The sequence below is a fragment of the Cervus canadensis genome, chromosome 4 (genome assembly GCF_019320065.1).
Source record: "Cervus canadensis isolate Bull #8, Minnesota chromosome 4, ASM1932006v1, whole genome shotgun sequence".
Lineage (NCBI taxonomy): Eukaryota > Metazoa > Chordata > Mammalia > Artiodactyla > Cervidae > Cervus > Cervus canadensis.
Window position 1 is genome coordinate 9800153 of NC_057389.1, and position 27233 is coordinate 9827385.

Consider the following 27233-nt stretch of genomic DNA (forward strand, 5'->3'; position numbering starts at 1 on the left):
CCCTAACCCAATAAGACTGGTAGACTTATAAGAGGAAGAGACAGCAGCGCTCTGTCTGCGTGAGGAAGAGGCAAGGCCACGTGAGGGCTTAGGTGAAGCCAGAAGGTAGCCATCTGCAAACCAGGAACAGAGCCCTCACCGTAAATCAGCCCTGTTGGACCTTGAACTTCTATCCTTTGGAAGTATGAGAAGATAGCTTTCTGTTTAGACCACTTGGTCTGCGGTCTTGTGTTATGGCAGCCCAAAATAGACTAATATTAACGCATTCCAGTTGCCCAGTTTTTAACTGTAAATGAAGAATTACAGTAAAATTGCTAGGGGGTGCTTTGGGGAGCTCCGGTTCTTTATGTCTCAGCACAGAAAAGATTCAGCAAGAGGCAAACTGAGAGATAAGAAGTGATTTATTAGCATAGATGCTTGTGAGGCCTACAGATGGGCAGGTGAGGCTTGATGCGGCCCTGAGTACTTAGTGGGTCACATTTTTATAATCAAAGGAAAAGTGGGAGAGCAAAACAACCACCTCTTTCTTGGGTAGACATCATGCTTCCATCATTAGCTCCTCCTCAAGGTTGGGCAGGGGAGTATTTTTGTTTCTATGTGGTCAAGCCAGGACTGTCACGGCACTATGGAAGGCTTACTTCGGGTCTCAGTACAATGAGGGTGTTTCACTTTGAAGTGTCATCTTTCTATAAATAATTGTTTGTTTGTTTGTTTAACGTGTGCAGAGAGCAGGTCCTAGGAGTCATTAACTTACTGAGCTCCCTGGGTGGGATTTGGGTCTCATACCACTGTTTTATTGTTTTGAGGCATGTTTCATGCTTCTGTTGCTAAGCAAGCATGCTTGATTTTGTGGTTAAGCAAACCTGCTTTCTTGAGTGATCATTATCTTACAGTATCCGAAAGCCCCCTGAAGTTCCTTCTCTATAGATCACAACCCTGTAATGGGATTTCTAAGCTAACTAGTTGATAATCCAACTCTAGCCCCATCAATAGCAACTCTAGGCTGAAAACAGCATACTAACTTTGAACCCCGTCTGCTCTGGGATGGGAGTCTGGTCAACATTAACAGGTTCCATTTTCCTGAAAGCAGACTCTGAGATAGAGTTTAGAGAAGGAGATGATGATAAAGGGGCATCATTAGAATCAACCATCGTGGAAGGGGAGGGGAGGAATCAGAAATGAGCAGAGGAAGAGGTCACCCTACTGTGAAGTCTTGACCTCCTCACCAGACCTCGGGAATCAGCTGAAGCGAGAGTGACCCTTCAAAGTTGTCCTGCTTCAGAACAAAGCAAATGAGCCTTGATAGTTCTGCTTCCATCCTGTCAACAAATAAGCCACTGAGAGCAGCAGGAGTCGGGGAATCAGGGCCAGTCAGGGTCCGTGTCAGCTGCGGACGGGACACCAGTTTCTCTCTCCTCTTTTGACACGTCTCTCGAGAAGTGAGGCTTACTGCGTGACTGCTGAAGATGCTATTCCCTGGCACACATGCAGATGTGACTCGGTGGTACCAAGAGGACCTCTAGGGACAGGATTCTGTACCACCAGAGCTTTTTTTGTGGGGAGACTTACCACCCAGGTGCTGCAGCAAACAGTCCTCACCTGTTGAGTGATTGTCTCAACAGCATGGCCATCTCACCTCGAGGCAGGTCCTTCCAGGCTCATTTCACATCCAGTGACGGGTGGAGGCATAACTATCAAGGCTCATTTGCTTTGTTCTGAAGCCAGAGAGCTCTGAAGGGTCACTTTCACTCCAGATGATTCTGAGGTCTGATGAGGCGGTCAAGACTTCACAGTAGGGTGGCCTCTTCCTCTGCTCATTTCTGATTCCTTCCCTTCCCTTCCATGATGGTTGATACTAATGACGCCCCTTTATCATCATCTCCTTCTCTAAATTCTATCTCAGAGTCTGCTTTCAGGAAAGCAGAACCCGTCATGGGCACTAAGAGTTGGTGGTAATCTTATTAAAATGGGGACTGTTTAAAGCCTGTGGTCTTCATTAAGGGTCCTAATCACCTCTCTTGGCAAAATACAGAGTCATGTTTGACATTCTGTTGCATCAACAGTTTCCTTTTTGACTGTTTATGTGAGTTGGTTTACAATCACCAAAGAGTCCTAAATGTAACCGATAATTGAGGATCAGATGCATAGAAAATGTTGCTGTTTTATTGTAGCTCATCACGCTGATGCCTCGTTTCCTTAGACTATAAATGTTGAAGGCAGATGGAAAAGGCTAGCATAACAGAGCTGAGAAACATTGGATTTTCTTTCCATGGGTGTTATATAACCAGGTATAATCTTATAATCTTCGTGCTAAAACTGTGTCAAACTGACAGTCATTGTAATTGATATTAAAAGGGACCAAAACAAATGGGACAGGCTGTGTGATCGGTTTATTGTGAGATTAGACATCCATCCTAGGTAGACAGCCTATAATTCTGCAATTATGTTCTGTGAGCTACGGAAAATGACAACAAAAAGCTCTGTGTCCAGTGCGCACATCACAATTGGCACAACACAACATAAATGCATCCTACTCTATTGATTGATTGCTTTTCTGAGCAGTTCCTATAATGCTATGTTTCTTTGGTGTATCAAATATTTGTTGCTCTTCCCCTTGGATTAGCTGTGTTCCCCCTCCCATGCCCCCAAAATGGGGGAGAAAGGAAAAAGAAAAAATAGTCTTAAAGTATTTCAACAGAAGAAAAATCCTCTAAAATTAAACTATTTTATATTGCAAGCAAACTTTGAAATAATAAATTTAAATACCCACAAGAGTTTTTACTTTTAGCCTTTGCACAGTAGCTTAGATTGGGATTAATGGACTTTTGTGATCCAAAACACATTTGAAAGGCACTGTCTTTGAGTCCTTCATCATGCTTATTTCTATGGCCTACATTTTTATTTTATGTTTTTTTTATGGCCTATATTTTAAAACCCCTGTGTCCATCCTTACCTCTCATTCATCAGTGAACACACAAAAAAATTCTTAAAAAAAATGAATCTTATTTCAATTCCACACTGTGGCTTTGTGTTTTTAACCTTAGCATCTTAGCAAAATAGTTTCCATTTTGTTGGTGATGGCTTTGATTTCCTTTTATGCCTCTCCTGTTGTCAGGATCTTAGCATGTATGCAGATCCCCACACAGTTAATGGGCAGAGAAGAGGAAACAGTTGGAGTTCTCAACTCCAGTGGTGATGGCCAGCACGAGAGTGGTCAGCAGCAAGAGCGTCCTTACCTTCAGAGCATCCCTGCCTTCATCCTCTTACCTAGCTGGCATCATCTCACTGATGCTCTAAGAAACCTGGTAACTTTCTAACAAATCTCCTTTTCGATTCTGTTAGCCAACCACTTTATATTGAAGCAATAACAACAAAATCTCTAATTCAAAGCTTTCATAGTCCCTAAAAAATGCCAAGTTTCAGTTTTCTATGGGAAATATAAAATAAGGAATGATTACATCTAATGTGCTATAAAGACAAGGAGTTTTCCACTTTGTTACTTGATCTACATCTTACTCATTTTCCTCCATGATCACTAATCTTTTAGAATATTGTCTCTTATATGCTCTTGTAATGTATTTGATCCAAGAACATGTCTCTACTGACAGTTATTTTGGAGGGGATATACCAGACTATTGTCAGAGTGAAGAGTCTTTAGGGTATCTGAGTTATCAGGATTGGGGAAGAGGATTTGAACCAATTTCGTATTGATTCATTCATTCATCCATTGGGCAGGTATTGGGCACATTATGTATGCCAGACAAATAATGGAGGTGGTGAGGTAAACAGTCAGTTGCAGAGCCCTGAGCATCGAAAGCATGGGGTGTCTGGAGCTCAGGAGGATCCTGAAAGGGCCACTGAATTCTCAAATTAGGTGGTGCTTGTTTTGTGGCTGGAGGAACGTATAGGAAGTATTCTGGCCAAGAATAAGGGAAGGGAAAAAGAACCAATGGCCTGTGGGCAAGATCACAAGAAAGAAAGCTGGGTGCATTTGGAGAAAGGAAGTGGTTCTTTGCGAGCAGCGTTTGAGTGCTGACATGAAAGATTTGACAAATCAAAAAAAGTATGGTAGTACCTGGAGATGAAAAAATTCATATGCTGCGTTCAGGAGTGTGGTCTTTATCTACAAACTTGTGAAGCACTTGGGAGCGACAGTTACGATAAGCATTTTTAGAAAACCAACCCAACTGCCGCACAGAGAAGGAATTCTATGAGGTCTAAAATCAAAACAGAGAGAGCAGTTAAAGCTATTTAAAAGGTCTAGGTGAGATACTGGAGGGGAGACCTAAGACAGAGGTTCTCCGCAGTTAGTCTGAATGCCTTTCCACGTGATTACAAAAGCGGAAGTCCTTTGCATTGTTGATTTTAAATATAAGCCCTGTAGGTACACCTGTTCCCCCATCCCTTTCACTCATGAGTTAAATGTTTATTATGTGCTCTTATCACACATTATTGAGGCTACATATATGTATGGTGGGGAGTGAAGCAGGTGTGTCCTCTGCCTTCCTGTCTGTCAGCCGGGGTTCCAGCAGAAACCAGTGACATCCTTCAAATTGCATAACTGAGGAATGGCTTATTAAAGGGAATATTTTCTCAAGTGGTAGAAAGTTGTCGCCTGGGGCCAGAGACAGCCATTAGCACTCTTGACCTGAAGAGACAAGGGGAGGGAGTGATTCTTTATACCCCGGACAACCACAGCCCTCTGGGGAGGAGCCGCTGTGGGGGAAGTTGTGACCTTGGATTGGTAGTGCCAATCCACGGTGACTTTCGTAGAGGGAGCTGGACCACAGATACCCTGCCTGTCCGTTCATCACCCGGCTGGGTCCTTCCCTCCAATATCCTGCTGGGCTTTCAGCTGACCCAACCGAACAGACGGGCACAAGGCGTGGGAGTCCGTGATGTTTTCTATTTGGGTCCTCATCATGGAGCAAAAAGGCAGCACGCGAATTTTTAGAATTAACTGGGACAAGCAAACAAAAGGTGCAGAGAATGCCAGGAAACTCCCATGCTTTTTTATGTCTGTGTGTGCACGCGCCCAGCCTTTCAAGACTGTGTGTGCTATTTCTTTCAACTCCGCCTTACCCTTAAGGAGCACTGTGCCCGAGGGGAGTGAAAGTGAAAGTCGCTCAGTTGTGTCTGACTTTTTGCGACTCCATGGACTGTATAGTATAGTATTCTGGCGTGAATTCTCCAGGCCAGAATACTGGAGTGGGTAGTCTTTCCCTTCTCCAGGGGATCTTCCCAACCCAAGGACTGAACCCAGGTGTCCCGCATTGCAGGCAGATTCTTTACCAGCTGAGCCACAAGGGAAGCATGGTCAGTAAACTGTGGTTTTCCCTGCCTTACTTCCGCCCTAGAGGCAGCCCTGCCCCACATCCACTTCTCCAAAAGAGACTTTTCTTTCAACTAGACAGATATTTTATAAACAAATAGGTTATACAAAGCTAAATATTTAAGTCAACTGAATGTCATACGCAAATGACATTTATGTGTATTTAACTGGTACGGTGGATTCAGACACTTTAGGCAAATTCCAACATGTGTGAAGTGTAAGTAAGTGTTAGTTGCTCAGTCGTGCCTGACTCTTTTTCGACCCCATGGACTGCAGCCCACCAGGTTCCTCTGTCCATGAGATTTTCCAGGCAAGGATACTGGAGTGGGTTGAGATTTCCTCCTCCAGGGCCATCTTCCCAACCCACGGATTGAACGTGGGTCTCCTGCCCTGCAGGAAGATTCTTTACCAACTGAGCTACAAGGGAAGCTAACGTGTTAAGAAGCATTTAAATATATATATAAAAAAATTGTATGCATAGACTTTGCCTTCCCTTGTTGTGGCCTGTGTTGGCCTACGTGTGAATTATTTGCCATTTTTTCTTTGTACAGTTTTGGGTGTGCAGTGAAGAAAAGTTTCAGTGTCAAGTCTGTAAAGTCCCCTGCCCTCTATTATTTATTCCCATATAAATAGAAGTTGACAATAGAAGCTCTTGTCACTGGCAGAAATTTCAAATTCATTTTTTCTGAGTATTATGACTGACATTATAACTGACATTCAGGTTCTTTGGTCAGTTACAAAGTAAAAGATTTTTAAATGACAAGCAGTGTAAATTTACTTAGGTAAGGGGAATTTGTGAATGTGTAATTTACATTTGATATTGTAAAAAAAAAAAACCCTTGACCATTCTCAGTGTCCTGGAAGGCTAGATTTAGATGATAAGGAGTTGAAGATGTCAGTCTTAATTCCAGCCGTCTTGCAAATGGACGTTAATAAAACAGTTTCGTAGGAAAGGAGGCTGAATCTGATCAACTCTGTAGATATTTACTGCAACAGTATATCTGAGAATGGGGCTTGCCTGATGGCTCAGTGGTTTCGAGTCTGCCTGACAATGCAGGAGGCATGGGTTCAATTCCTGGTCCGGGAGGGTCCCACGTGCCACGGAGCAGCTAAGCGTGTGCCCCACAACTACAGATTCTGTGCTTTAGAGCCTGTGCTCCGCAACAAAAGAAGCCCCCGCAATGAGAAGCCCGTGCCCTGCTAGTAGAGAGTAGCCCCCGCTCCCTACAAAGCCCATGCGGCAACAAAGACCCAGCACAGCCAACAGTAAATAAATACATAAAGTTTTTCAGTACCTGAAGATGAATGTTGCTTGCTGAACATGGAGTCTGATCCCTTAAAATGACTCCAAGGTCATGGGATGCATGCAAAGTGGGAGCAGCGATTGAGCAGAGTGTGTTTACGTTCATAGAGAAATAAAACTACTCCCCAGTGTTTGTGAACCAGTTACAGGGTTTTCTGTATGTGGAATTTGAATTAACAGTAGCCTGATCAGTCAATGAGATGGCTGGATGGCATCACCGACTCAATGGACATGAGTTTGGGTAAACTCCGGGAGTTGGTGATGGACAGGGAGGCCTGGCGTGCTGCAGTCCATGGGGTGGCAAAGAGTCAGACACGACTGAGCAACTGCACTGAACTGAATTGGTCAGTCCTACACTTTCTGCATAATTTTATTTCCCTAGCGAAGAGATCGGTAGAAAGATTGAAATGATTTGGACTGAGCAAGGTATACCTAGTATTCACTGTTCAACCGGAGCAAACGGAGTCACGGAGTCTTGGTCTCCGCAACTGCTGCTCCGGCCTTCTAGTGCCTAGGTCTTAACTTCCAGGGATGTTTTCATGAAGACTCAGCAGTAATGCAGGCAATGTTTCATGCCAATTGTCAACATCCACATCTATGCATAGGCATGTGAAAGAGGCAGACAGTTGAGAATCTAAGGAATTGGAAGGAAAAGAAAACCAAGGGAGTTTTATTCTTAAAAAGGAAGAACAATGGATGAAGTCAGCAGTGGAAAAGATTAATTTGTAGTTAATGATGAGTTTATTGATAGGCTGTAAAGAGGGTTTGAAATGTGGGAGAGTTTAGAAAAGATGATGGAGTTAGACAAAAAGGAATTTCTTTTATCATAGGAAAGTTTTAATCTTGAGAGAGAGGGGCAAACTGAGAGAGAAAAAAAGAAACAAGATTGATAAGAACCAAAGTGGAAAAACAAAAGGCAAATTTCATAAATTCTGTATATGCAACTTAAGAGGGCAAAAAATGAAGTTTCATTTTAATTTTTTTTTTGATGAATTTGAATTTTGTTCATGGGTCTACATCACCCTGGATAAATTGCTGCATGTTCCTAATCAGTTGAAATATTGAGTTGGCTAAAATGTTCATCTGGGATGTTATGAAAACCCCAAATGAACTTTTTGGCCAACCCAATACTTTCCATGCTGTTTGTTATCTTAAGTTTAAACTTTGCAAGATGCTTATTTTTCTCTCATGATATTATCAAGCAAGAGCTCTTGTGCCCTCACTGCAGAAAGCCAAACTCTGCCAGGGGGTGTGTGCAGCGAAGTAAGGGTTTGTTTGCAGGGAATCAAGCAAGGGAATAAATCTTTGGATAGAAAGATTAGACATAAACTCGGTAAGGGGACTCCGTTTCAATGATTCAAACTGAGGACTTCCTCCAAAATACAGAGTTTTTCACAGTAAAGAGTTGAAAGCTCCTAGAGTAGATCTGATGAAAACCTTATTTTAAGCCAGAGGAATGTATTATACCAGGCTAACACGGTAAAGTGTGTGAAAGTGTTAGTCACACAGTTGTGTCTGACTCTTTGAGGCCCCATGGACTGTGGCCCACCTCTAACCACAGAATTCTCTAAGCAGGAATATTGGAGTTTGGTGCCACTCCTTTCTCCAGGGGCTCTTCCCAACCCAGGGAACCTGGGTCTCCTGCATCACTATAAGCAGGGCTTGAATCCCTGAGTGATGAATTGGTGCCATTGCCCATTTCCCTAGTGCATCTTCCAACAGGGAGCCCGAGTGCTCATACCAAACTCTTGATCTTTCCCCTTTCCCCTGTTTTGATGGTTCAATCTTCTCAGCAGGTTTTACAATTGGCAGGTTAGTAGCTTATAGTCATCACGTTGGTGGCCTGCTGTCCACAGACCATGCTATGCTGATGGTATAGTTGGCTGCATTTTCAGTGTGATATGCCATAATTTTGATGGTTCCTCTTGTTTTCTTGAGGGATTATTTTTTGCCTTTTTTTTTAAAATTTGTTTTTGGAGGGAGACATTATTTCAGTAATTAGCTTGGGCAAGGCCAGAAAATGTATGCTATGGGGCAGAATACCAAAAGCACTCTGAACTATTTGAAGAGCTGAATTCATAAGATATTGTTATTTGTCCATTTAGAGTATGGAGAGAGTAGAGGTGGGATTCCCAGATGATATTTTTCTGAATTTATGCTTGAAAATGTTAATCTTTAATAATGCAGGATAAAGGATAGGTAATCAGCAGTTTCTTCCAACAGTAACTTGCATATGATATATACTCCTGTCCTCCTTACAAGCTTCCTGTGGTCCTGTAATTTTATATCTCAAGCTCACTGGCATCTAATATAAAAAGCAAGTGTATAAATCATGTGAAATTGGCCTAAATTGTGTCATACTTTAGGGTTTTAGAAAACCTTCATTAACCTCTTTATAACTTTCAGTTCAGTTCAGTTTAATCACTCAGTTGTGTCCAACTGTTTGTGACCCAACTGCAGCACACCAGGCCTCCCTGTCCATCACCAACTCCTGGAGTTTACTCAAACTCATCTCCATTGAGTCAGTGATGCCATCCAACCATCTCATCCTCTGTCGTCCCCTTCTCCTCCCACCTTCAATTTTTCCCAGCATCAGGGTCTTTTCAAATGAGTCAACTCTTCGCATGAGGTGGCCAAAGTTTTGGAGTTTCAGCTTCAGCATCAGTCCTTCCAATGAATATTCATGACTGATTTCCTTTAGGATGGACTGTTTGGATCTCCTTGCAGTCTAAGGGACCATCAAGAGTCTTCTCCAACACCACAGTTCAAAAGCATCAATTATTCAGTGCTCAGCTTTCTTTATAGTCCAACTCTCACATCCATACATGACCACTGGAAAAATCATAGCCTTGACTAGACAGACCTTTGTTGACAAAGTAATGTCTCTGCTTTTCAATGTGCTGTCTAGGTTGGTCACAGCTTTCCTTCCAAGAAGTAAGTGTGTTTTAACTTCATGGCTGCAATCACCATCTGCAGTGATTTTGGAGCCCAGAAAAATAAAGTCAGCCACTGTTTCCACTGGTTTCCCATCTATTTGCCATGAAGTGATGGAACCGGATGCCACAATCTTAGTTTTCTGAATGTTGAGCTTTAAGCCAATTTTTTCACTCTCCTCTTTCACTTTCATCAAGAGGCTCTTTAGTTCTTCTTCACTTTCTGCCATAAGGGTGGTGTCATCTGCATAGATGAGGTTATTGATTTTTCTCCCGGCTATCTTGATTCCAGTTTGTGCTTCTTCCAGCCCAGGGTTTCTCATGATGTCCTCTGCATATAAGTTGAATAAGCAGGGTGACAATATACAGCCTTGACGTACTCCTTTTCCTATTTAGAACCAGTCTGTTGTTCCATGTCCAGTTCTAACTGTTGCTTCCTGACCTGCATACAGATTTCTCAACAGGCAGGTCAGGTGGTTTGTAATATTACTTAGAATAAAGTGGAAGCTTGCCCCTCTTCACTTTCATATGTATGTACACAAATGCATACATTGCACATTTGGTTTATTTGAGGAATTTACTGAGTTTTTAATACTCCAGAAAGCTGGAGTCACAGGACAAACAACTTACTCGATTTCTAATGAAAATCAAGTCCCTCTAAATGTATAGGTCACAAAAACTTTCTCAACTGTGCAGGGTATGGGAGGATGAGACACAGGCTGTTTATAAGCATGTAAGGTGGCTCAGATGGTAAAGAACCTGCCTGCAATGCAGGAGACCTAAGATTGATCCCTGGGTCAGGAAGATCCCCTGGAGAAGGGGATAGGTACCCACTTCAGTATTCTTGCCTGGAGAATTCCATGAACAAAGGAGCCTGGCAGGCTATAGTCCATAGGGTGGCCAAGAGTTGGACACGACTGAGCGACTAACATTTTCATTTTTCAAGAATCCAGTTAAAGTTTGTAACAAATTCCCAGAGGCTGAATGATTATGGTGAGATTATGGTGAGTTACGGTGAGAGAATAACCCCTCCTTGCTGCCACAGACAGAAGGGGAATTTTCTCACATTCCCAGGCTCTTCTCCTTGCACCTCCATCGGGTCTCACAAGGAAGGTGGTGGGTAGGGAGGGAGATCACACCCTACCCTAGGGTGGGTAGAGTAGGGAAGGCACAATGGGGTCCTGAGGGGAGGGGTAGCCACCCCAGAGGAGAGGATTTAGGGGCCCCACTCCCCTAGGAAATGAAAGCCTTCATCTCTGAGAGAAAAACAGCAAACCCTTTGGCCCCCAGGGCACAAGTGAAGATCCATTTTAGACACAAAATAAAAATGTGTTATCCCTGAGAAAGGAAAAGCAAAAAGGTAACTGGATTTTATAAAAATTAAAGACATTTGTTCTGCAAAAGTCTAACAACAGACTAAGAGAAAATATTTGCAATCTACTTACCTATTAAAAGATTCATGACCAGAATATAGAAATAACTCTTAAAACTCAAAAAAAAGAAAATAGCACAATTTAGCTGAGTAAAAGATTTGAGCACACACTTCAAAGAAGAAACATGTATACAAGTATGCATGTTAAAAGATGCTAAGTATTATGTATCATTACAGAAATTCAAATTAAAGCAGCAGTGAGATACCATTATGCATTTATTTGTATGGCAAAACCAAAATATCTGACAATGTTGACTGCTGGCAATAATGCAGAAAAATAAGAATAGGTAATTTTTTTGTTTTTAATTGCTCTAAAGGTAAATAAAACCCTAAAAACCAAAAAGGTATCAAGTACACTTTGGTTTTATAGCATATGTAAAAATAATGACACCAATAGCACAAGAGATGAGATATAGAAATTAAGTAGATATAAATATATATTTGTAAACAGGTATGCATATATATGGTTTCACTTATATATATTCCCTAGCTCTCTCACCTGAGAATAACTGAAAACAGCTTCACCCCAATAGCAGTGGAAGCATAGTGCCTTGGTCTCTGCACATTTCTCCACTAAAGGGAACCAGAGCTCCATGAAGAAATGCCAGGGCTGGTATAGGGAATGGACCACATGAACCTGGAACCTCTTTTTAAAGCATAAAGTAAGGAAGTGTACAAAAATAATGGGGGGGGGGGTATGTTGAAAATACATGGTGAGAGGGTAACAGGCAGGAAGGCTAGGGGGTCTCCAAACAGAGGAAATAGGTTGCAAGTGTCAGACAATTTTTATCTCTCTCTTAAGTGGCAGAAGGAAACAAACTACAAGTGTCAGATTTTTTTTCCCTTTTCTGTACAAATTTAAAAGGAGGTTTCTTTTAAAATTCTGTGTTGCCATGACAACACCTGGTTCCACCTGAACTTAACTTTTCTCAAACCTTGAGCTAACCAATGTGTTTTTCTTATGGGCATGTTTTTCTTACACTATGTTAATGAACTATGTATCTACCCTAGACTCTGTCTTCAAGTCAGCTCTGCCTAAGACTCAGAACCAACTTGAGAAACCAGTATGTTTTACTTAAGGAAATGTTCTCTTAAGCTTTGTTAATGAGACTATGTCATTGCTTGGAAACCTCCCTTTCTTCAAGATTCATATCAATCGTTTTATGGCCTGGGACAACTCATCTTGCGCCAATGTTATCTCAAAATGCATGTTGTGGCTGAGGGGCCTGGTGCTGGCCTCTGAGTTTTGAGACATTTCCTGTCTCTGATTAGCAGCCTGCTAGTAGCTATATAACAACTGGCTAAAGGCTAGCAGGGGGGCATTCTTTCTGCCCCTTTCTGACGTCTATGTCAGAAACCTTGTCTATCTCTTTTATACTTTAATAAAACTTTATCACACAAAAACTCTGAACGATCAAGCCTTGTCACTGACCTTGGATTGAATCTCTCTCCTCCGGAGGCCAAGAATCCCGGCGTCTTTCACGGCTCAGCAGCAACCTTTCAGTGGGAGCCAGCTTTGATGGGGTTTCCAAGAATCAAATCTAGAAACACTTGATACTTGAATAATACTAGTAAAGGATCATAATTCATTGAATAAAATAAGTATCCTTACGTTCCTGTTGATATAAGCAAACCAATAAATTTAGTATTTGAGGAGGAATGATGTTTTTAGAGTCTCAAAATAACTTCCAACACAATATTGTACATATTCATTACAAAGGGGGAAAGCATGACTTTTTAGTGTTGAATCATGGCAGACACTACTTTAATCAGGAGATCAAGGTGAAAATGATTAGCGGGGCAAGTTTAAGTTCTGAGACTCCTGGTGGGATACAAAGTAAAGGGTACCATTTTAGTAATATATGAATACTGATTTCCTTTTTTCCGTTTTCACCCTGGATTATGTAGAAGACTGCCCTCACTTGTAAGGGACACGCTCCAGTGTTTGAGGGAAGAGTAGCACCACGTCAGCAGCTCACACTCACAGTATAAGCAGCTTTGAGGTTTTCTTACAAACTTTCTCTTGAGTATGAGATTGTTTTCTTTAGAAAAGAAATGCTTTTGAACATCTCAATAGCAATTTGCATTCCATATCTTGTTATTGTCGTAATAAACAGGTTGGTGTGTCCTACTAGGCCAATTAAATCATCAATTTTGGTTATAAACTTCTTCAAAGATCATTTAAGGAGAAAAATAGATTTTACACAGCAAATTGAGATTCAAGGTAGTAAGTTCTGCAAATTCACGACACACTACATTACATTCATATGATGTTCTAGAGTAATGAAAATATTTTGCCAACAGTAGGATTATGAAAGTTTAGTAAAATTTTTATTTGAATGCATTTTTTTTCATTTTAAGATTATTACTATAAAGGACAAATTTAGTTTTTGATTCAGGAACATCTTTATTTCTTAGGCTTTACTAAATACCTATAGCATATCCATCTCCAACTGTTAGTAAAATGTAATCACTGGAGATTTGTGGTGAAATGATAAGGCAAACAAGATAGAAAGGCTATCTAGTCTATTTAAGATCTTAATAGTACTCTTTCCAAGTTATTTAAAAAAATGTCACCTAGAGACTGAAATTATTTTATTTTCCTATATTCAGTTCAGTTCAGTTCAGTCGCTCAGTCATGTCCGACTCTTTGAGACCCCATGAATTGCAGCACGCCAGGCCTCCCTGTCCATCACCAATTCCCAGAGTTTACTCAAACCCGTGTCCATCGAGTTGGTGATGCCATCCAATCATCTTATCCTCTGTCGTTCCCTTCTCCTCCTGCCCCCAATCCGTCCCAGCATCAGGGTCTTTTCCAATGAGTCAACTCTTTGCACGAGGTGAGGTTTCCTATATCACCTCTCCTAATTTCCTATGATCTTTTCAGATGTTTTAGAAACTTGTGTGTTACATAGTGAGGTAGCCTCAGAGATGACACATTTGTACACCTTCACCCACCTGGAAAATCCCATGGACAGAGGAGCCTGGTGGGCTACAGGCCATGGGGTCACAAAGATTCAGACTTTACTTAGCAGCTATGCACCCATGCACCGTTAGATATGGGTACCCACTGAATCTATGGGAGAAAATCCATACTCTGCCAGTTTATTGCCTCTTTGAAGGCACCATTTAAAACTTGGACGTGGCAGCTTACTAATTGGTGTCAAGTGTTTAAGCTCTAGAAAATAAGCTATTTGATCCCTGAGTGACCAGAGATCAGATTTCATTTTCTTGGTCAGTAGAAGCTGTTGTGTGGAGAAGGCAATGGCACCCCACTCCAGTACCCTTGCCTGGAAAATCCCATGGATGGGGGAGCCTGGTAGGCTGCAGTCCATGAAGCTGCTGAGTCGGACACGATTGAGTGACCTCACTTTCACTTTTCACTTTCATTCATTGGAGAAGGAAATGGCAACCCACTCCAGTGTTCTTGTCTGGAGAATCCCAGGGATGGTGGAGCCTGGTGGGCTGCCGTCTATGGGGTTGCACAGAGTCGGACCCGACTGAAGCGACTTAGCAGCAGCAGCAGCAGAAGCTGTTGTGAGTGGATGCATGAGAGAAAGGGATAGAGGAAGGGAGAGAGGGAGTGGAATACAAAATTATTGCCACTTATGATGGCCATTGGGAGTTGGTAAGAGTTCTTTATAAACAATGTAAGATTCCTGGACTCACAATATAAGCTTGTGATGTAAGATTGAATTATCAATAACCCAGACCAATTTGTGAGCAGAAATGTGTTGAGGTAACATTCAGGTGCCCAATTCTAGGCTAAGTGACCTGATTTTCAGAAGTGATTCCTCAGGTACCCAACAAGCATGCCCCATGGGTAGTAGCTGAGTCTTTGTTCTTGACATGACCAACTTTACACTCAGAGCTACTTTTACTTTACATTTAAAAGTGCCTCATGTTGGTGACATTCAGAGCCATAGAGTGTAGTCCCCCATGGGCAATGAAAAGCAGCAGTTTTGGGATTTTGTGAAAAAGTTATTTTAGAAACCGAGTAGCCTTAGGAAGGCCTGAAGACATACTTGACTTTTTAAGTAGATGATATACACTCTAGAACTTTATCTTAAGTGGAATGTTGAGGTCAGTATTTCAGTATCATGCTTAGCAAAACCGCTCACACTGTTATACTCATCAAGAAAAAAAAATCATCTATTTTTATTAGGTTTTCATGATGAAGCCTCATGATCTAAAATCCATGATATCTGTTGATTCCATGATTCAGAACATGGTTGAAACACAGAATAATGTTGTATTTTCCCTGATTGCTGGGTCTCCAAAAGTGCTCAGAATTCAGAGTCCATAAAATACAAAATAGTAGGACAGAGTTTGATCTCTTTGAACATCTGTGGCAGCAGCCTGAGTAATATAAACTTTGGACACATTGACTTTTTTCAAAGGCTTCTCTCAAGGCTCCCTGGCGGCTCTGCTGGTAAAGAATCCACCTACAATGCGGGAGACCTGGGTTTGACCCCTGGATTGGGAAGATCCGCCGGAGGAGGGCATGGCAACCCACTCTAGCATTCTGGCCTGGAGAATCTCCCTGGCTGGCTGCAGTCCTTGGGGTCACAAACAGTCGGAGACAACTGAGCGACTAACACACACACACACTATGTCAGGGAGAGTCAGGAGTTAGCTCTCTAGGTAAGTGGACTATGATGCTGAGATGTCTCGTTCTCAAAGGTCAGACGTGGTCTTAGGCTTTAATATAACTGTGGTTACTGTAACCTCAGAGTGACAAGGGATCTGGGATGCTTTGAATGGCATGATACATTGAAGTATAACCCAAACCTCTTGTATCACGATCAGAATAAGTGCATATCACCTGATTTCTACATTTATGTTTACTTCTTCTTCTTCTTCTTCTTTTTTTTTTTACAAAATAGACTTTTAAAAAATATTTGAAAGATCACGTGTATCACTGTTTACAGTGCCCCTCTCTTGCCTCCAAATAGAAAATAACCATAATATAAACGGGTAACAGATACCTCTTGTTTCATAGTGATAGGAGCATGATCTTTGCTGTCATGTAGGTCTGGATTAAATCTTTGGACCTTACAGTTCAGTTCAGTTCAGTCACTTAGTTGTGTCCAACTCTTTGTGACGCCATGGACTGCAGCATGCCAGGCCTCCCTGTCCATCACCAACTCCCGGAGTTTACTCAAACTCATGTCCATCGAGTGGGTGATGCCATCCAACCATCTCATCCTCTGTCGTCCCCTTCTCCTCCTGCCTTCAATCTTTCCCAGCATCAGGGTCTTTTCAAATGAGTCAGCTCTTCTCATCAGGTGGCCAAAGTATTGGAGTTTCAGCTTCAACATCAGTCCTTCCATTGAATATTCATGACTGATGTCCTTTAGAATGGACTGGTTGGATCTCCTTGCAGTCCAAGGGACTCTCAAGAGTCTTCTCCAACACCACAGTTCAAAAGCATCAATTCTTTGATGCTCAGCTTTCTTTATAGTCCAACTCACATCCATCCACATCCATACGTGACTACTGGAAAAACCATAGCCTTGACTAGATGGACCTTTGTTGGCAAAGTAATGTCTCTACTTTTTAATATGTTGTCTAGGTTGGTCATAACTTTTCTTCCAAGGAAGAAGAGTCTTTTAATTTCATGGCTGCAGTCACCATCTGCAGTGATTTTGGAGCTCCCCCAAATAAAGTCTGTCACTATTTCCATTGTTTCCCATCTATTTGCCATGAAGTGATGGGACCGGATGCCATGATCTTAGTTTACTAAACACTGAGCTTTAAACCAGCTTTTTCACTCTCCTCTTTCACTTTCATGTCTAATTCAAATACTTGATTGGTGTTCTGGGGCAGTCTTTTATACTGTAACTTCAGTCTCCTAAATTTGTAAAATGGAAATAATTTTCCCTAAATTTTAATGTTCTAAAAAATAGGTGTAATGAAATTATAGGACAAAAGCAAATAGCAATGCTGAAACAAAGTAGGTAATCAGTAAATAACAACTCTTATTACAATCATCTATTTTAAAGTGCGTTTCTGCAGTTTTCTCATCTCCATTGATTGAAATCCTACTCAATTTTCAAGACCTAAATTTTAAAATTACTTCTTTCCCTTAGATCTGTTACCCTGCTCTAAATAAAAACTTATTCAAAAGTCTGAAATGATTTAAAGAACATAAGGAAAAATGGAAAATATAAACTTTTTGTCTTTTATGCGATTTTTTTCCTCTAGTTTTAAAAGAAAGGATACTTAGTAAAAATCCTGCATGAGGTTTTCTTTTTGTTGTTGTTTTTTCCAGAGAAGAGCTGTTTTCATGAAACTGGCTTGTTTTTTAATTAACAGAAGGGTGATGATACATTAGGTGTCACGATTTATTTTCAAGTCGTTAAAATGGTTACAAGCACAAATTGTAGAAGAGAGTTTTTTAAGAGACTATAGTGCCTAAGGAGGATATAACTAGAGACCTTAATAATGATAATAAAAAAACTCCCATAAAGAACAAAATTGTGTTTATGCATATTATTTAGCTTTACTTGAAACAGAGTGCAGAACATACTAAAATTTGCTAGAGTAAGTGCTTCTCCCTTTAATGACCTGAGACGTATTCTATGTCTGTACAATTGGATAACATTCCTATGAGGACAGCAGAAGGCTATTAAACCTGAAGTATCAGAGTTTAGCACAAACTAAAATAATGGTAAATGGCTAATAAATGTCTTCAAGCATATCACAGTTCTGCCTGGTGTCATTAGCGTATTTCAAATAACTTTATATAATTGGTAAGCAGCTGTTTAAGTTAGTTAAAACCTTACCTTGATTTTTCTTATGTTAGAAATTATTTTTGTTTTTATTTTTAATTTTTTAAATTTTCGGCCATGCCGTGTGGCATGTGGAATCTTACTTCACCAACCAGGGATGGAACCCATGCCTCCTGCATTAGAAGCACAGAGTCTTAACCACTGGACTGCCAGGGAAGTCCTAAAAATTATTTTAAGGAAGAATGCCTCCATTTTTATACATCCCGACACATTTTAAAGATAATAATAGTTGAACACCATTCTTCCAAGCAAGTGAAGCAAAAAATGAGTAGTAAGAAGTTGATTCTCCTCCACAGCTGAGTTAAAAAGCAATAAATACACAGATATAAATTGGATACCAGGGCCTCACTGATAGCTCAGGTGGTTAAGAATCTGCCTGCAATGCAGGAGATGCCAGTTTGTATCCTGTGTCTGGAAGATCCTATGGAGAAAGGATAGGCTACCCACTGCAGTATTCTTGGGCTTCCCTTGTGGCTCAGCTGGTAAAGAATCCACCTGCAAGGCAGGAGACCTGGGTTCAATCCCTGAGTTGGGAAGATCCCCTGGAGAAGGGAAAGACTACTCACTCCAGCATCCTGGCCTGGAGAATTCAATGGACTGTATAGTCCATGGGGTCACAAAGAGTCCGACACGACTAAGTGACTTTCACCAACTCACTCACAAGTTAGATGCACATACCATCCATTCTCACTTGGTAAGTTTTTTTCTTAAAAGGTTAAAAAAAAAAAGAAAAGTGAAGATTTTTCTCCTGGTGATTACTGCAGGTAATGCTGTGAGCTCAGAAGTTGTATCTTTTAACATCCTGCAGTAATTTTCTATTGCTGCTATCACAAATTAGCATAAACTTAGTGAGTGGCTTAAAGCAGCACTCATTTATTTTCTTAGAGTTCTCTGAGTTAGAAACCCAACATGAGTCTCAGTGGGGTAAAATAAAGGCATTTGTAGGGCTGCTTTCCTTCTGAATGCTTGGCTGGAGAATTCAATTCCTTGCCTCTGCTTCTAGAGACCACTTACTTTGCCTGTCTTGTGGTCCTCCTCTTCCATGTTCAATTTCTTAATTATATTGTCAGATGTGAATGAGTATGATAACACAGTCAAAGTTTCCAGGAATTATGACATGGACATTTGTGCTTGGGTTTGGTGGGGAGCTGGGGGGTTGGGGAGGAGGGTGGTGGTGATGCATTTTTCAGCTTCCACACACTTTGAACTTAGAAGGACAACATACTTTTGCTTCAAGGGTCTCTTGTTGCTACTGATTGCTACTGATCTTGGCGAAGTGGTGAAAGACAAGATTTTCAGCCTAGTTAATAATGAAGTATCTAGAGTGAATTTCATATTAAAAAAAATCCCAAACTTAGAAAATGTGAATAATGAATCCAAAAGGGGTCCAGTCCTTGGGGCAATTTAACATGAGGGCAAGAAGAGATTTGAGACCACGTAGCCTGGCTGTAGAAGGTCGGAACCCTTAATCACCATCATAAGCAGTCTTCTCATGCGGTGGAGAAAAATCTATACCTCAGTAAGTTGGTAGAAGGTGTTAATAATAAAATGTTTGCAAAAGACCTAGTGCAATGCTTAAACTGAGATCACGACTCAAGACTGTTAACTTTCTTACCTCTCCAAATACCTAACATCCAATAGTATGGCAGCAACATGCGAAAAAAGAAAGTAATCTTAGGAGTGAAAACAAGAGAGAGAAAAAAAAGGCATGAAAGACGGAGGTTTCTTTGCTCATCTGGCAGAGGACCGTGTCGGGTAAGGGGCTTCCCGGGTGGTGCTAGTGGTAAAGAACCTACCTGCTAATGCAGGAGATCAGACAAAAGAGACACAGGTTCTATCCTGAGTCTGGGAAGGTCCCCTGGAGGAGGGCATGGCAACCCACTCCAGTGTTCTTGCCTGGAGAGTCCTGTGGACAGAGGAGCCTGGTGGGCCACAGTCCATAGGGTCACAGAGTCGGACCACGATGGAAACAACTTAGCATGCATGTATGCACGCACACATAGGGTCATGGTTAAGATCAGAGATGTGAACGTGAGGCTGCCTGGGTTCAGATGTGAGCCCTGTGGGCATCCATAGGTGAATATTGGTTTGAAACCTGTGTGCAACGATCTTCAATGTTTGGGTAGTTATCTTCCCCAAATACACACTTCTGTACTTAACTGACCCTAGGAGGGAGGGCTGGGGAAAGATAACACACATTTCCCACGGTTTTGTTAGTCTCCTCCTCCTGAGAAGCCGGCCACCTCTTCAGTCAGTGGGCCTGAGTCTGAAAACTGAACTCTGATGTGGAGGCTGACCAGGGCCTTTTGTTGGAGTAACTATCTTCAGCATCTTGACCATCATGTGTGATTTCTGATGCAGGTAAATTTGTACCCCTGTTGGTTCCCCATCTATCGGAGGCCATCACAGTCCGTTCGTTCTTTCAGGGCCACTCCCTTCGCTGCTTCTGACCTTGCTTCTCGTTGTAAGATTGAGTCTACCTGGCTTGCGAGGGTTGGGCGGCACCGTCTGCGCATCGTCAGGGTTCTGTCACTCCCCATGTAGCTCTGATTCAAACTCTCCAACTCTGAGTCCTTAGCTGTGGGAGAAAGTCATGGACCTGCGTGACTGCACCTGTGAACTCCCCCCTACTCTGTAACTTTCTGAAAATTATCTTAAAATAAAGACTATTAAAAATGAAATGCTAATCACTACACAAAATTGTGACCATTTTATTTACCTTGATCTAGATACCTTTAATACATCAGTATTCTTTAATACACACATTGACCTTAAAATGACCTTGCATGTAATACAACCTAGAAACAACCTAGAAGAGTTGTTACTTGCAACATAATTATAAGGTAATTATTAATTAAAGCCATGATAGGCACTGTGATCCAGTATTGAGATACAAATTTAAAGTTTGTGTAATTAATGTTTTCATTCAATCCGGTCAATGGTTCTATCATTAAGGAAATAAAAGTATCTTAGTAAATTGGATTACAAGATATCCTCAAGGCACTTTACCTCTTTGATTACAACTGAGTAACAGACAATCCCGAACACTTAGCTGAAAACTGACTACTTTCTAACTACTTTCTGCTACTACTTAACTGAAAACTTCCCTGCCATGGAAAAAGGCAGTGACACTACCAGTGATGATCCAAATGAAAACTCTCCAAAGATAATGCCACATTCATGTAGAATGAGAAGCAGCAGCTTAGCAACTAGGTCAAGAGAAAGGACAGTGTTTCTGATAGTCTAGGCTGTGTGTTTGATCCTGTCCCAAAACTGGCAGAAAAAACAAACTGGCAATCAAATGACTCAAATAAGGACTGCAGTTACATCCAATAATCCTTCTAAGTGTATTTCTGTATAGGATATAAGGTACTTGCACAGAAAGTAAAAAAAAAAAAAAAAAAAAAAAATTGGAGTGCTAGTCAAGGGCAAAGTAGAAAACAAACTAAAATTTATTTGGAGAAAAAAAGTATTACTGGTATACTCCTAAAAGAAAACTAGGACAACCAGACACTTACTTTGGTGAAGACGTATGAGAGACTTAGGAGAAGGTGTGTGTCCTTTTGTGACCCTTAAGTCACTAAGCAGAGCCTAATGACATGACAAAAAGAGAAATTGGTCAGATTTTTCCTTTTTTTTTTTTTAACCTAAATGTTCACATTTTTTCCAGCTTTACTGAATTGTAATTGACATAGAACATCATGTAAATTTAAGGTGTACAATGCTATTTGATACACATATATATTTCAATATGATTATAACCATGTTGTTCTTCAGTTGTGTTCGACTCTTTGCAACCCCATGCACTGCAGTACGCCAGGCTTCCCTGTCCTTCCCATCTCCCGGAGCTTGCTCAGACTCATGTCCATCGAGTCAGTGCCATCCAACCATCTCATCCTCTGTCATCCCTTTCTCCTCCTGCCTTCAATCTTTCCCAGTCTTTTCTAATGAGTCAGCTCTTCACATCAGGTGGCCAAAGTCTGGTAGCTTCAGCTTCAACATCAGTCCTTCTAATGAATATTCAGATTGATTTCCTTTAGGATGGACTGGTTGGATCTCCTTGCAGTCCAAGGGACTCTCAAGAGTCTTCTCTAGCACCATAGTTCAAAATTATCAATTCTTCGGTGCTCAGCCTTCTTTATGGTCCAACTCTCACATCCATACACAACTACTGGAAAAACCATAGCTTTGATATATGGCCCTTTGTTAGCAAGGTAATGTCTTTGCTTTTTAATATGCTGTCTAGGTTTGTCATAGCTTTGCTTCCAAGGAGCAAGCATCTTTTAATTTCATGGCTGCAGTCACCAGCTGCAGTGATTTTGGAGCCCAAGAAAATACAGTCTGTCACTGTTTCCAGTGTTTCACCATCTATTTGCCATGAAGTGATGGGACTGGATGCCATGATCTTCATTATTTGAATGTTGAGTTTTAAGCCAGCTTTTTCACTCTCCTCTTTCACCTTCACCACAAGCTCTTTAGTTCCTCTTCACTTTCTGTCATAAGTGTGGTGTCATCTGCATATTTCTCCTGGCAATCTTGATTCCAGCTTGTACTTCATCCAGCCCAGCATTTCTCATGATATATTCTGCATATAAGTTAAATAAGCAGGGTGACAATATACAGCCTTGACGTACTCCTTTCCCAATTTGGAACCAGTCTGTTGTTCCATGTCCAGTTCTAACTGTTGCTTCCTGACCTGCATACAGGTTTCTCAAGAGGCAGGTCAGGTGGTCTGGTATCCCCATCTCTTGGAGAATTTTATAGTTTGTTGTGATCCACACAGTCAAAGGCTTTAGTGTAGTCAATGAAGGAAGTAGATGTTTTGTGGAATTCTCTTGCTTTTTCTATGATTTAACTGATGTTGACAACTTGTTCTCTGGTTTCTCTGCCTTTTCTAAATCTAGCTTGAACATCTGGAAGTTTTTGGTTCTGATGAAGCCTGGCTAGGAGAATTGTCAGCATTACTTTACTAGCATGTGAAATGAGTGCAATATATATATATATTGAATATATATTTCAATATGATTATAACCATAGTGTTAGCTAATACCTCCATCATGTTACATAATTACCATTTATTTTTTTGTGGTGAGAACATTCACCTTTTTTCACATTTAAATATATCTCAGAGTAATTATTCTTGTACAGTGAATTATATATAATATACCTTATCCTCTTTTTCCTATATATGTGTGTGTGTGTATGTGTGTGTATATACATATAGAATCATCTTTGCTGTTGCATTTTTACCTGCCCATCATGCCTTTTCATCTCTAGATAATAGAACTCTGCTTTTCATGGAAAACTCCTTTTTTTCTGCTTTGATTATGGCTGGCTTCTCCTTAGAACTCAAGTACTCTGCGACAAGATACTCTTAGGTCTAGCAGTAAAAATTCCTCACATCTTTTATCTACAAGGATTGATTTAAGGATTGGCTCATGACCTAAGCCAAGTGAATCAGAGTCATCCTTGGAAACTTTGGAGCTAATTTTCTGGAAACATAAAGCCATATGGTGGTAGCTATCTTTGTCATCAAAAGGCAAGGACATACCTGAGCATAAAAATAATGTGGAGAGAAAGAAGTCTGACAGATGGAGGAAGAAGCATTCCTCATCACATTTTTGCATGCTGGGATCCAGTCATGTCTGAGGTTAGTTCCTCTTTTGAAGTTTATCTGTTTAATCTGAGTCCTGACTCTACTCAGCTCATGACCTAACCTGTTACAATTAAAGCTGGCCTGTATGTTTGCGAAGTTTAAAGTTTCAGGCTTCTGGTCACTTTGCTTCTCCCTCAGGTCACCCTAAAGAGAAGAGCCGTTTGGGAAATCTTCTTAAGACTAGCTGATGGAAGAGGTTATAAGCCAAGGTTTTCTTGTGAAAGTTCAGCTGAAGCTGTGAGTATAAATGAAAGTAGGAGGTAGCTGTCCTGGTGCCCCCCTTAGTGGTGACCTTGGTGGAGAGTGGAAATAAAGATGCAAAATGCTCAGAGCGGGCAGTGCTCTGGGGAGGTGTCTGGTCACCTCTGCTTTGTGACAAGACTGTCTCAAGGTACGAAAACACATGGACAAGTGACTACTCCAGTTATTCAAGGAGAGAGGTTTAAAGGTCAAGAATGAGGATATCTGGGGGTGGAGGCATATCTATAGACATAAACAAGCGGGCATGACGTATAAAGATCTTTGCATCATGATATTGCCCATCAGAGTTAACTCAGCAGAGGCATTATAACCAAGTAGATTAATTAACTCGGCTGGTTTACATCAGTCAGCACCTGTCATTGGCCATCCCACTCCTTGTACCACAGGCACATGATGTAGTGACCATGGTTACAAAACTGGCAACTCTTTGTGGGCCCAGCACTGTGGGATCTCACTCACCAAGGCTGACCTAAGGACTCCCACCACGGAATATCTAACGTGTCAGCAACAGAAATCAAAAGTCATGTCTATCGATATTGTGGATCCCTTACTTAATGGAATATCTCATTGGACTAATGTGCTCCCATACATATTTTGGGAAATGTAGCTTTAGTCATCATTATTATTTCCTTAGGTTTCCAGTTTTCCAGCCTTTAAGAGTTAGTATAATTGTCTGGATTCCACAAATACGCTTGGACAAACTTGTTTTCCTTACCCCCTGTCCTAATTATCCAACATCTTCATTTTTTCTTGCTATGGATCAAAAGATCCAGCTTATTTTTTTTTTTACCAACCATGTCATGAGTAGTATCCTAGGACAGGCACTTACTGGCTCACTAGAGCCAATTGTTAAGTTTCTAAGAATGTTGTGAGTCAGAACCATTATTAAAAATTAAAATGACGTGAAAGTGAAAGTCGCTCAGTCAAGACCAACTCTTTGGGACCTCATGGACTATACAGTCCATGGAATTCTCTAGGCCAGAATGCTGGAGTGGATAGCTGTTCCCTTCTCCTGGGGATCTTCCCAACCCAGGGATCAAACTCAGGTCTCCTGCATTGCAGGCAGATTCTTTACCAGCTGAGTCACCAGGGAAGCCCAAAATGATATAAACTGAAATATAAATTAAGAGCAAGGTTAATACTCAAACTGTATCAATCACTTTGGTACATTTCATCATCTGTGCTCTTTGAAGGTATTTACACCTATTTATATGGTGAAAATACCATGTACTAGGAAGAAATGAGCAGTATCACACGAACTTCTCATTTAGAGCAGTCAGTCATTGGTGGGACTACTCATTCCATGAAATTTGGCAAATAATACAAATTGAGTCTCCCCTCTGCCCCTTGAAGTGCTGGTTGGTAAACATTTTCTAGAACATGACTGCATGTAACTCTGCATGAAACTCTCTTCCTTGAGATGGGGAACTGTTTTTTCCTCTAAAGTAAATGAGAATTCCCTAATCCTAGGGGTTAGGGTTGTGGGCTTTCACTGCCATGCATGCATATATGCAGACTCGGTAGTGTCTGACTCTTTGCCGCCCCATGGACTGTAGCCTACCAAGCTCCTCTGTCTATGGGATTATCCAGGGAAGAACACTGGAGTGGGTTGCCATTTCCTCCTCCAGGAAATACTGGAGATGGGCTACCTTTTCCTCCTCTGGGGATTCTTTCCCACCCAGGGATTGAACCCATGTCTCCTGTGTCTCCGGCATTGGCAGGCAGGTCCTTTACTGCTGAGCCTGGATTCAACCCCTTTTTAAAAAGGGAACTGAGATCCTGCAATGTGGCACAGCCAGCAATAACAACAAGTAAATGAGCAAAATTTTTTGTTATAAACATTTTTTTCTCTCTCTAGACGTGAAAAACAATATTGGGATAAGACAGCATAGCATGAAGACTTTTAAACACTTTTTGTCATTTTTTAGAATGAGGTATCTCATGGCATGTAAAACTTAATTAAGTTAAACCTGGCCTTCTTTGTCATATCTTTAGAGTGTTTGTTTCTGCAAAAATTTCCCTTGTTGCACAATTATTTAATATTACTTGGATTCTTAGCTGATAATGAGATTCTTTTGTATTCATAATTTTTAAAAGACAATTTAAATAATAAGGAATACACATGCTTAACTCAATATGCAGATTAGAAAAATGTAAAAGTCAAGTTGGGGATGCTTTTGATTTTTGTGCAAGCTGTCAAGTACCTAAACATAAGGAAATGTAGAACAAGCAAAAATTACAAAAGAAAAATACCCTACAAGATGCTTCCCCTTGGAATTCTCTGGAACTGCCAATGACCTTGGTTGCCACATCTTCAGCTTTGCAGGAGGTAACGTGCTCCTTTATGTAGAAGTATAGATTGTTATTTTCAGAAAAGAAACATTAAAAATGTGGCATTCACTTTCCATTACCAAGGGATCATTTTTGCTAGCTTACACAAGATAATAGCTAGTAAAATGAGACAAAAATGAGAACCAACCAACTAAATAAATAAAAAATAAAAGCAGAATGCTCGATGTCCCAACAAACAATCTGCTGAGGAATTCTGCAAAGTGGGGAGTTGGCACTGAATTTTTCCATGTTAAATGACTTTGCACAGAATTATACTGACAAAATTTTGATGCATTTTTCCATTAGGAAACCAATTTCCACTTAAGTGGTGAAATCAAGTTCCTGCTTGATTGTTATAGTGAGAAGGATTATGCTGTCAAATCAGATGGATCCATGTGAGGCAATGTTTTCGTTTAGACAAATACTGAAAATTATTTGAGTGCAAAAGAGCAGCACAGCAATCACGGCCTAATATAAAATAAGCTTTTAGAAATTGTGTCTCTCTTCTTCCTTAAAATGGAGTTTGCAATGACTGGCTAAACCTAGTCTAGAAAATACTATACAACAAAACTTAATTTCTTATTGACTTAAGAAATTTCATTTTGATATTATCAAATGCCTGAAAGATATGTCTTTTCTATATTGGCTTGTATTCTTATTATTTGTCTTTCTCTTCCCATATTGTGAGATTTTATCCTCACAGCCTTTAATTCGGTGTGATTCTTTTGTTACTTGAAAATCATTCTCTGAAATCGTTTATGGCTGATGAGACAGATCTATGTCCTCAGATTATTTCAAAAGACTTGGTTTTTCTCTCTGGCTTGTGACTTTTGGCTTGTGACTTCATATGGTAATTCCTGATTCCAGGTTTGGCCTTAGAGTAGATATTCAATAAATATCTGCTTTATTTAGAGCATATTGAATGAGCATCTTGTCCTAGAGAGGGTTGAAACACTGTTTGTTTTAGGTTTATAAGCCATAGTTTTGGTAAGAATCCACAGATGAGCCTATAGTCATTTATCAAAGTTGAGGTTTTCATTGGCAAAGTAAGTGACTTGGTCACTCTGCTGGAAAGTAGTGTAACAGTGAATTTTTTCTTTGAGTTCCTAGGTGATACAATCCATTTCCATCAATCTGAGAAGTTCACAGAACACAGAAGATATGGACTGAACAGAGCTCCTTGAAAACAAG